The sequence below is a fragment of the Nyctereutes procyonoides genome, unplaced genomic scaffold, assembly GCF_905146905.1.
Source record: "Nyctereutes procyonoides isolate TBG_1078 unplaced genomic scaffold, NYPRO_anot_genome, whole genome shotgun sequence".
NCBI classification, from domain to species: domain Eukaryota; kingdom Metazoa; phylum Chordata; class Mammalia; order Carnivora; family Canidae; genus Nyctereutes; species Nyctereutes procyonoides.
Genome location: NW_026575047.1, coordinates 1,404,287 through 1,416,414, shown reverse-complemented (window position 1 = coordinate 1,416,414; position 12,128 = coordinate 1,404,287). Strand labels below are relative to the sequence as shown.

Below are 12,128 nucleotides of genomic sequence, written 5' to 3'. Positions count from 1 at the left end.
AGTTCGTTTCCCAGAGTTAGGAGTCTTCATGTTCTGTCTCCCTCCCTGATATTTCCCACACATTTCTTCTCCCTTCCCTTCTATTCCCTTTTACTATTATTTATGTTCCCCAAATGAATGAGAACATATAATGTTTGTCCTTCTCCGATTGACTTACTTCACTCAGCATAATACCCTCCAGTTCCATCCACGCTGAAGCAAATGGTGGGTATTTGTCATTTCTAATGGCTGAGTAATATTCCATTGTATACATAAACCAAGGCTTTTATCGGGTGTGTGGTTTTTTAGATACACAGGTCTCCTACTTCTCCAGTTTTTTTTATATTTTCAGGGTGGACGTCTTGTTCCACCCATTTAGTCTTAACCACACCTGGAGCATTTATACCTTTTATCTCTTCCTAGCCTCTTCCTACTCTCTCCTGGCACCTCCATTCTAAAAAAAGTCAAAAGAAAAAAATCTCCAGCTGAAGACACAGATATCACCCAAAATTTCTTCTTCAGCTCATGGCAAACAGTACGTATAAAAAAACTGCAGACGTTTTCTGGATGAGCTGAGTCTCTGAGTGATTCGCTCTGGATGGAAATTTATTGTACCCAGTCTGTCAACAAAAGTGACAAATTGATGCAGCTGGGAAAACTTTATTCTTTCTCTACCAACGATATATTAGAGAGTCCGGGCATGGATTCATTCATCTTTATTTCAAAGTTTCAAGCACAGTTTATTATAAGAAACTTCACCACTCTATATGTATATTTGCATTCATGCAAATATGCAAACATATGTGCAAAATATGGACCAATTGATTGATAGATACAAATTTTAATGATCTTCACAATTCAATTTCATTTTTTTAATTCAATTTCATTTTAAGGACTTTGTGACAATGTTGTGGTGAGGCAATGGGAACAACCAAAGTATCGAAAGATGTGTTGCCTCTTCAGTCCTAGAATACAACGGCTTGCTCCCTTTTGAGAGAGAGCATCATTTCACTTAAAAAAAAACTTATAATGAGTGAAGGTAATCTTCCCCAAAGCTCCTCTGATGTTCTTCTGAAGCCAGGTACGGTAGTATTAATTCTCAGAAGAGAACAGGTTAGGAAGAAATGCATACTTAATTATTTTAATTGAGATGTATCTATCCTGGGTGGTAATTCCAACCAAATATTTTACATCATAATGAGGGTCTTAAGATACCCGTTTTAATCATTGAGTGCATTCATCCTGCTGGTTATTTCAAACCATCAAAACTTAGGAGAAATCAGTCACCTACAAATCTCTTTTGGAAACAATAAATTCTACACTTCTTACTTATTCCTATTTATAAGCTTACATTTTCAACAAAGCTTAAAGAAAGAAAGAAAATTACTTTCTTTTAGATGGGCACTAAATCACAAATTAATCCATCTCACGTGTGCATGTCCAGGAGTTGAGCTGATATGAAACTAGATTTTAAGCTTTGCATGATAATACGGTATCCTCTCCTATCAGCCCCCGTTGTCCTGGATAGAACAATAGCCTTCAGAACCACCAGCCCACCGCATTAGGTGACAAGGCAGGAATTGTGGTGATTTACTGAGTCAACATTGAGGGTTTCAGAGATCATAAACAAAATTGGCCAGAGCTGTACATGTCTGTCCTTATGAATAAGTTCATATTCCTTGTCACCTTATAACAGCTGTCTTTGGTAGAAGCTACAGCATCCAATTTCCCTAGAAATCACATTTTTGCATTTAAAATTTTATAATATCCAAAACCCAAAATCTGCTTATGAAACAAAATATGTAGCAGGAATAGTTGGACTATTTAGAATAAATTCATTCTTTTTTTGAGAGGGGCAGTTGGAGAGAGAGAATCTTAAGCAGGCTCCATGCGCAGAGCGGAACCCGAGGGAGAGGCTTGATCTCACAACCCCGAGATCATCACCTGAGCCAAAATTAAGAGTCAGACCCCTAACCGACTGAGCCACCTAGGCAGCCCCAAAATCAAATTTCTTAAATACAACTCCCACAGTGTCCATGTCAAAATTTCAATTGTTAGGCTGTAGTTTGTGGCAAAGATGGCCAAATAATGAAGCAAATTTGAAAATGTATATGTTTCTCCGTTGAGACTATCATTATTTGTCCTTCCCAAGTTGAAATGACTTGCATTGGATGTCTGAAATATAAATTATGCAAGAATGGTTCTGTAAGTATAGTTAGGTAAATTGTAAGGATATTTTTAAAATATAGTATTTATACTAAACCACGTCATTTAGTACTTTTGTGCTTCAAATCAGGGCCAGAACAGAAGAATTAACATGTCTTCTAAGTGTCGTCCTGAGGCACACAATCTTAAATTTCTTTATTAACTTTGACACTCTCTTTTTACTTGAGGCCAGAGGATAAAAAATAGAATGATATTTAGCTCCAAGATAATTCCTAGGGCACAACCATTAAGTGTCTGATTCTTAGTTTCAGCTCAGGTCGTGATCTCAGGGTCCTGAGATCGAGCCCCATATGTGGCTCCACGCTTAGCACTGAGTTTGCTTCGGAGTCTCCCTCCCTCTCCCTCTCCCTCTCCATCTTTCTCTAATATGTTCACCTGCTTAATTTAAAGAAAGGAAAGGAAAAAGGGAAGGAAGGGCAGAGAAGTAAAAAAGGAAGTGAGGAAGGGAGGGAGGGAGGTTGGTTGTAGTCCACAACCAGAAATAAGGGTTTAATGCTCACTAAAAATTGATTATAAATGGTGGTCATATTTTTTACTTAAAGAATTTTTTTAAAAAAAGATATGAAATGAATAAGAGAATACTGGTACAAGAAAGACTTTCATAAGCAGTTATAATTGACAGCATCAAATATTGGTGTCACCTTTCCCACAATATTGACTAGGCCCAAGGAAAGGAAAATACCAGCCAATTCTTGAGATTCTTGATAAGATGAGATAGTAATAAAATTCATTAACAATTATTTTAAAGCACCATTATAAATTCAGGATGCGACTGTTATATTTTTAATTGCATAGGCATCTTTGGCTTTTAACTTAGAAAATCCTTGTTAATGGTTTGCCCTGTGTCAGCCCAGGGGCCAGAACTGGCATCACACTCACTTGCAAGAATCTAGAATAGGAAGTCCATCTGTCCAGAGTAGCCAAGTTAGACATTTCTCTTGAGTGAGCATGTGTTTAGGAGCACAGACAGCAACCCTCAGACCCGTATAGGAGTTACCCTCTTTGTATCCACCAGGGATCAGTTAAAATGTGAGGGTAGAGATTCAAACTGGGCAACTGTGGGCGTGATGTTGTTGTAGAAGTCTCACTCTTCACAAAAACCAGTATCGCCTTACAGCCCAAGAAATGTGCTCAATTGGAAGATGCACTTGGACTCAAAGGAACGCAAGACATGGTTCCATCAATATTTATGATGTGCCTGGTCCACCACCATGTACCAAAGAGAAGTTGTCTTCACTATAAATACTAATCACTCACGACTATCAGATTTCCAGGTGATGGAGCAAAAGGAGGAAATGCGTCCTTAATCAAAAGCCTGTAGAGCAAAATATGCTTGGCCATTTTCTGGTATTTATTCTTAAAACCCTTTTGCTATTAATTATGATCAACTGTGTGTTTAAGTCATAAAAATAACATACACTCACCTGCACTCGAGGGAACCCAATGTGTACAATATCTGGGGAGTTTAAAAATGTATAAAGAAGAGAGAGAAAAAAAATATATCCACAATCTTACCAAATCGACACAACACTGCTTGGATAGTCACTGATTTCTTTTCTTCCCTGTTAAATGTGTTTTTGCATAATGGAAACCATTATTCTCAGCATTTTCCAGCTTGTTAACATATTTTAGCTCAATATTAGGTCATAAATGATTTCCCTGACATTAAAATGAACTATAAATCATTTAATGGTTCCATATTTCGCCATGTAGATATATAAAATCTGTTGATTCCTGTCAAATTTCTAACATGTAGGTGCTTTTCACTGCTATCAATAAATATTTGCAAAATTTCACAAAATATATTCGAGTCCTGTGCTTAATCTTAATTTTGAAATATATTAACACAAACTCTCTATATAAAATGTATGTATGTATACGTGTGTGTGTGTGTGTATGTAACATCTATAGGTTTGGGCTTAAGGAATGATATTGAATGGATTACCAGTGCACGCACCAAGTAGAAAATTGCCAATATATTTCAAGTCCACTATATGCCTGACCCATCTTCTCCTTTCATATAAAAGATAACCTCTGTCATTAATTCTGTTTATTATTGTTTGTCCTTTCTTATTGTCTGCGTCCTATGTTTATATTTCCTAAACAGTACATTGCTTAGGTTCTCCTGTTTTAAACTTTATATTAAAAAATCTATATATTTGCGGGGGGGGTGCCTGGATGGCTCAGTCAGTTAAGCATCCAACTTTTAATTTTGTCTCAGGTCATGATTTCAGGGTCCTGGGATCCAGCTCACCACATGGTCGTGCTCAGCAGGGAGTTGGCTTGACATTTTCTCTCTCTCTCTCTCTCCCTCTGCCCCTCCCACTGCTTACACATGCTCTCATGTGTGCACGCTCCCTCTCTCTCTAAAATAAAGTAATTCTTAAAAAAACAATAATAGCACTGAGGGGGACACTTGACGGGATGAGCACTGGGTGTTATTCTGTATGTTGGCAAATTGAACACCAATAAAAAATAAATTTATTATTAAAAAAACAAACAATAATAACACTTTTTTCTGGGATCTGCTTTTAGGCTTGTCCTCATGATTCTTACATTCATCCTTATTGACATATATATCTAAATTCATTTGTTTTCCCTCCTATTTAGGGTGAGTTGCATTATTTTATCATAACTTATTTATTCACTTTGTTATCATGAAAAAATTTTCCCCCGGGTTTCTCGTATTACAGCTATTATTGCAAACAATGCTAAGCTGCAAATATTTAAAAGAATTAGAAGTTTTTTAAATATGAAAAAGTATTTGCTTAGTGTTATTTTCATTTCTTTCAGGTGTGAGCTTCCCCTTTGTTACGCCTTTTGTAATTGCCTTGTAGCTGGATTTTCTTTTTTTTTTTTGAAGCCGTTAATCAATATTGTTGTCTATTAATTGGAAATTACGCTCATTTCAATTTACTGATATATTTGGATTTAGTTCTGCTTCCTGCTTTGCTTTTTATGTGTCCTACATCTTTTAGGATTCTTTATTTTTCCTCTTTTTTAGAAAGTACTTAAATAGATAACATTAATTTTTTTTCTCGTGACTTTCTCCTCTCTTTATTAGATAGAAAGTACTTCTTTTTATTTCCTCATTTTACCTCCAGACATCTCAACCTGTCCATTTTTTAAACAAAGACAACATTAATCAACACCTTTACCTTGCTCCTCATCCATATCTTTGACTATAGTTGTCTTTTTTATTAAATGCACTCGACAAAGCACCCCAATATTCTTTCAGGTTATAAAGATGAATAAGAATGAGCAGTCTCGTGATAGAGTTCTACAGAATGGTCTTCCCTGTTGACAGAAGCCAGGAAATGAGAGCAGTGTAGAGAGTGTCTTAGGAGAAGAATACTCCATCCACCCTGAAATATGAATAATTCCTGCAGGATTTGAGGTCTGAGTTGGCTCCTTAAAATAGGAGGAAAAAAAAGGTGTAGAAGAAAGTTCACAAAGAGATATTTCAGGGGAAAAAAGATGCACAAGAACGAGCTCAGACATCAGAAACTACAATCTAAGGGTAGACAACTTCCAAGTGTATTAAATGTGCTGAAGCATGGAGAATAGATCAATCAGTGCTAAACTTTTCTAGAAGAAAGTGGACAGGAACTAAAAAGATTCCAGCGACTGAGGACATGTGCTGTATCCAGAACACCTGGAATACTAGGAGGGAAATTATTAAAATTCTTGGCATATTCCGGGTAGTTCTGGTAACTAGATTTTGTGAATATATCTGCCATTCTCCTGAGGTGCCGCCTCTGCTCTTCCATCTTCCCTTTTTAATGGACCTTTCCTGGCCTGTATTTAAAATACCAGCCTTCCCCGATTCAGTACAGTAAATTTTAGAGATGTCAAAATGAACTCAAAACTCCTCCCTTTTCCTAGAACCTCCCCATCCTTGTTCCCTGGAGGAAGGCAGGCCAGCAGGCCGCTTTATAATGTGTGACTCTGAGCACCGGGTCCTAGGTCCTGGCTGTTAGACTCTGCAAATCCTCCAGCACTGGCCAAACCAACCACCTTTCCTATCCCGGAAACCTGGGGCTCAGAATAGCAAGCACGTGGGGCCGACTCAACCTCTGTAGGCACCTGGCCCTGTGACATGCACAGTGGGGCAGGTGAAGCTGTCATCTTGCACCATGTAGAAGGAGAGCAGGCGGGGACAGAGTATCTCCTTGGGGTGGACACGCATTTCCGAGACCCGGGTCTAGTAGGGTAGCAAGGCCGGAGGGACAGAGAACCCTGCCAGGCCCCCTCCAAGACCGCTCTCTGTCTGTCCTCCGTAGTGGAGCCAGATTCACTTCCCTAAACCTCAAATCGCTCTGCCACTTTCCTGCTTGATACCTTGTCCAGGATCCCCCACTACCACCTTTAGGATACACGCCCAGCTCCTAATCTGTCATGGATGTGCCTTCCTATCCTTTCCTTCCTTCCTTATTCCCCAGCCTCCACCTCAAGGACACGCCCTGCACTCCCGAAAATCCAGTCATGCTGAAGGGGCCGAGCACTCTTTCACTCCTAGACCGTTACGGTTTCTGTTCTCTTTGCACGTTTATTCATGACATCAACTTCAGGTTACTTTTCACAGCTGCGCTCATGACCTCCCCTCCTAGGAGCCTGTCCCTAAATGCCAGACTGTGGGCTCAGAGAATCTAAAAATCTCCTTTAATGGTCACCCCATTACACTTCCCTTGTGTATACGTGTGCACATGCATGTTGAGCCTCTACTAGCCTACACAAAATCTGCAATATTGAATTTTACTAAATAGGTATAGTTCATACCAGGTTTATGGGTGGATGGAGTAGAGCACTGCATGGTCCTTAAGAGCCCATTTGCATCTGAAATCGAATAGTTCATGCAGTGTACAACCTGGGCAACCATGCATAATGGACCTGTTGGTCTATTTTTCTCAGACAGAACTGAGCTCCTCCTCCCTCCCCCCCCCAAAAAAAAGGAAGGTGATTTATTTCATTTTACAAAAATAATACCTAGCAATAGTACCCAGTGAAAGCAGGGCTTCAGTTGGTTTGTTGAATTAGTGCTGGGCGAAAATAAGATTATTATTCAGTCTATTTACTTTATTGAGTACATCTTTGATTGCAAGTCATTTTCTGAAGTTGATAAAACATTTAATCACTCTTTTCCTTTTGAAAATTTGTGACTTTTTCCTTTTTGATAAGTATGAACTTTATGTATAAATGATATTAACTTTTAATTTGTCCTGTATGTTGCATGCAGTATTTTTCCAGTTTTCTATTTGCCCTTTAATCTTATGATCTTTTCACAGACAAAATATTTCAAAAGCATCAAATCTGATATGTCCTTTTGTGATTTTTCCCTTGCTTTTATGATGAGAAATTCTTCTCAGCCCATCTTACAGATAAAAGTATATTTATATCTGTTTCATCCGTTTTTATTTAATCCTGCAACTATCTGGGGGTCATTTCATGGAGTGCTGGGACTTAAAGCTTATCATTACTTTTTTGGAGTAAAAAATAATAACCAGTTTGTGTCAGAGTCAAACTAAGAGGGAGAGCCTTCACTTGTCCAACCATCTAACTTCGGAATGCAAGTGAAGGCCATGTTTCACTTTTTCAAAACTGTGTTTTAATTTTAAGTCATGAGAACCACCGTCGGCCAGGCCCTGAGGCCACGTGTTCAAAAACCCAATGTGAAAAAAAAAAAAAAAAAACAATGTGTTGTACATTGTCACTGTTTCCATATCCTTTGTGGCACTTTTATTTCTGTTGTTGTTGTTGTTAACCCTTTCAAGTAACTGAATAAAACAAATTATCATGTTGTTTGGCAAGAGCCCACATGTGATTTTTGAGGTAGACCCAAGAGTGGGAAATTTTATTTCAGTACCTTGCTCCTGCCAAGATCACATATTTTAGAGACCGATCTGCCTCCTAACGCAGTGTTAAGGGCTAATCCTTCTGAAATCAGGGGAAGAGCATAATCTTCTAAATTCCACTGAAGGAAACAGAAAACATCCCACATAGACATTCCAGCGAGGTCAAATGAACGTAACCAAACTCAAGAACAAATACTTCAAAACTGTAATTTTTAAATAAATTTCTGTGAACAGGTATATCAAAATGGGAGTCAAACATCAAAATGTCAGTGACTGCATTGGGCTTAAGGTCAGGCTTAAGGAGCCAGCTCGGGCTGATGTCTGCCAACAGGTATGTGCCCGATGTCTGGTGTTAGGCAGACTGGACTTACTGGTTTCAAATGGTGTCGTAGGTCCTCTGTGATGACCGGTCCCCCAGCAGGCTAGACCAGGCTTCTCCACAAGGGTAGCCTCGGAGGCATGAGGCTGGAACCCACAAGACCTCTTGTGGTGTCGGCCTGCAGCTGTTGCAGTGTCACATTGCCACACCCTCCTGTCCTGATCAAAGATTTGACCAGATCTGAGGTGTGAGGAAACTGACCCACAGCTTAACGGGCAGCCCTGCTGAGGATGATGACCATTTTCTCAATTTACCAAAAAGACATGTGGCTGCTGTCCCATTCTGGGAACCTCTACCTTGCAGGTGGGACAGGGTGAGGAGGTCTTCCAATGAAGCAGGGAGCATCTCATTAGGACTTTGGGGGGCCCTGTCTCACATTTCCCTTGTTTGGCCCCTTCCTCCACTAAAACAAATCTTCTATTCTTGCATTTGTGTAAAAGTAGAATCAAGGCCAGTGAACCTGCAGTAAAAATTCTCATGATCTTAAGACGCTGAGTATAACGTGCCTCTTGGGTAAACCAACCGTTGTTGCTGGGGACGGAGAGAAGACACTTCCAAATCATCCTCATTTACTCATTTTCTCTTTCACACGTCCATTATCTGTCTCTATGAATTTGTCTATTCTGACTTTTCACATAAATGGGATCATAAAATACGTATTTTGTATCCGGCATCTTTCGGCAAAACGCTTTCAAGGATCATCTCTGCTAGGCCGCTTCAGGATGAAGCTGAGCATCTCCTTCCCAGCCACTGGCGGCCAGAAACTCATTGAAGTGGCTGATGAGTGCAAACTGCACCTTTTATGAGAAGCGTATGGCCACAGAAGTGGCTGCCGATGCTCTGGGCGAGGAATGCAAGGGTGATGTGGTGCGAACCAGTGGTGGCAATGACAGACAAGGCTTCCCCATGAAGCAGGGTGTCTTGACCCATAGCCGCGTCCACCTGCTGCTGAGTAAGGGGCTTTCCTGTTACCGACCCAGGAGGATTGGAGAGAAGAGGTGCAAATCTGTTCGGGCTTGCATTGTGGATGCCAATCTGTGTTCTCCATTTGGTTATTGTGAAAAAAAGGGGAGACGGATATTCCTGGACTCACTGACACCACTGTGCCTCGTCGCCTGGGGCCCAAAGGGGCCAGCAGAATCCGAAAGCTCTGTAATCTGTCAAAAGAAGACCATGTCCGCCAGTAGGTTGTTGGAAAGCTCCTAAACAAAGAAGGTCAGAAACCTAGAAACAAAGCACCCAAGACTCAGCATCTTGTGACTCCGCATGTCCTCCAACACAAACGTCAGCATATTGCTTTGAAGAAACAGTGTACTGAGAAAAATAAGGAAGAGGCTCCAGGATATGCTAAACTTTTGGCCAACAGAATGAAGGAGGCCAAAGAAAAACACCAGAAAATTGCCAAGAGATGGAGGCTGTCCTATCTGAGAGCTTCTACCTCTAAGTCTGAGTCCAGTCAAAAATGAGATTTTCTAAAAGTGACAAAATAAATAAGATCAGACACTAAAAAAATTAAAAAAGGATCATCTATGTTATAACATGTTTGAGCACCTTATTCCTTTTTATGACTAGATAGTATCCCATTGTACAAATACACCGCATCTTGCTCATCCATTCATCAGTTGATAGACATTTAGATTGTATCTGTGTCTTCCCTAATTTAAGTCATGCTTGTATAAGCATGCATGCAGAAGTTCTTGTGTAGACATGCTTTCATTTCTCTTATAGTAGATGATAGATAGATAGATGATAGATAGATAGATAGATAGATAGATAGATAGATAGATAGATAGATGATAGATAGATAGATACATGATAGATTAGATAGATAGGTGATGGATGACAGATAGATGATAGATGATACACAGATGATACATAGATAGATGATAGATGATACATAGATAGATAGATAGATAGTTGGATAGATAGATAATGGATAGATGGATGGATAGATGATAGATAGATAGATAGATAGATAGATAGATAGATAGATAGATGATAGATAAATAGATGATGGGTAGATGATAGAAGGATAGATGATAGATAGATAGATAGATAGATAGATAGATGATAGATACTTGGATAGACAGATAGTCGGATAGATGGATAGATAGATAAATAGATAGATGATGGGTAGATGATAGATAATAGATAGATGATAGACAGATGATAGAGATACAGAGATAGATACAGATACACACCCAGATACACACCCAGTACAACCTAGAATGGAATTGCTGGGGGAAAAGCAGTGGTTTGACCGTGTTAGGACTGCCTCGCTGTCGTCCGAAGGGCGCTTCACCATGTGACGGGCCCGTGTGCAGTTCACGGGGTTCTGATCGCCCCATGTCCCTGGCTGTTCTTCTTCACTGACTAGTTATTATCTGACTTTTTTACTAGCGCCTTCCTAGTGGGGAGATAGCACTTTCCATTTCCCTGATGAATAAGCATGCCTTGCCTCTTCTCACTTGCTTCTTGCCATTTGTGTATCTTCTTTGGAGAAATCTCTATTTAAGTCCTTTCATTCTATTTAATTGGGTGATTTATATTTTTATAGTTGATCTGTAAAAGATTTTTTATATATATTCTGTATATGAGTCCCTCACCAGAGATACATTTGGCAAATATTTTCACCCATGTAGACGGAGGTGGTCTTTTCATTTTCTTCGTTGTGCCCTTTGAAGCACAAAAGTATTTTAGATTTTAATTGAGTCCAATTTTTTTAAATTGAGTCCAATTTACCCATTTTCACTTTTGGAGTCATATTTAAGAACCCATTGCTTAATTCAAGATCGAAAAGACTTACTCCCATGGCTTCTTCTAGCTTCAGCGTTAACACTATGTTTTTGATTCACTCGAAGTTAATTCTTATATATTGTATGGGGGGGGGGTCCAATTTTATTCTTTTGCACATGGATATCCAGTTGTCCCAGAACCATCTGTTGAAAAAACTATTTTTTTTAATTGAAGTATAGTTGACATACAGAGTTATATTAGTTTTGGGTGTGCAACACGCTGATTGGACAATTCTATACATTATGCTGTGCTCGCTGGGGTAAGTGTAGTTACCATCTGTCACCATGCAAAGTTATTATAATAGTACTGCCTACATTTCCTGTGCTGTACTTTTCATCCTTGTGGCTTATTTATTTATAACTGGAAAACTGCACCTTTAAAAACTGTTCTTCCTCCCAGTTAATTGTCTCGGCACCCTTATCAAAAGTCAATTGACAAATCGTAGGAGTTTATTTCTAGAATCTTAATTCTACTCCACCACTATAAATCCCTACGGCAGCACCACATTTATTAATTACAGTAGCTTTGTAATAAATTTTGAAATTATAAAGTGTTAGTCCTCTGACTTTGTTTCCTTTTTACACAATTGGTTTTGACTCTTCTGGGTCCCCTACATTTCCATATGAATTTTAGAATAACTGGCCAATTTCTGCAAAAAAAAAAAAAAAGGCAGCTGGGAACTAATAGGAATACCTTGAATTTGTAGCTTAATTTGGGGAGTATTGCCATCTTAACAATATTAAATCTTTCAATCCATGAATATGTCTTTCTACGTCTTCAGGTCCTTTAAAATTTCTCTCAAAGATGTTTTATATTTTTCAATGTACAAGTATTATTAGTTTATTAATAAATTCAATCTTTTTGACACTGTTGTAAATATTTTCTTAATTTCTTCA

General features: G+C 38.9%; 1 pseudogene; it reads left to right on the top strand.

Moving 5' to 3' along the window:
• Positions 1-9,158: 9,158 nt before the first annotated feature.
• LOC129510503 (40S ribosomal protein S6-like) lies at positions 9,159-9,902 on the top strand (annotated as a pseudogene).
• The last annotated feature ends 2,226 nt before the right edge of the window (positions 9,903-12,128 follow it).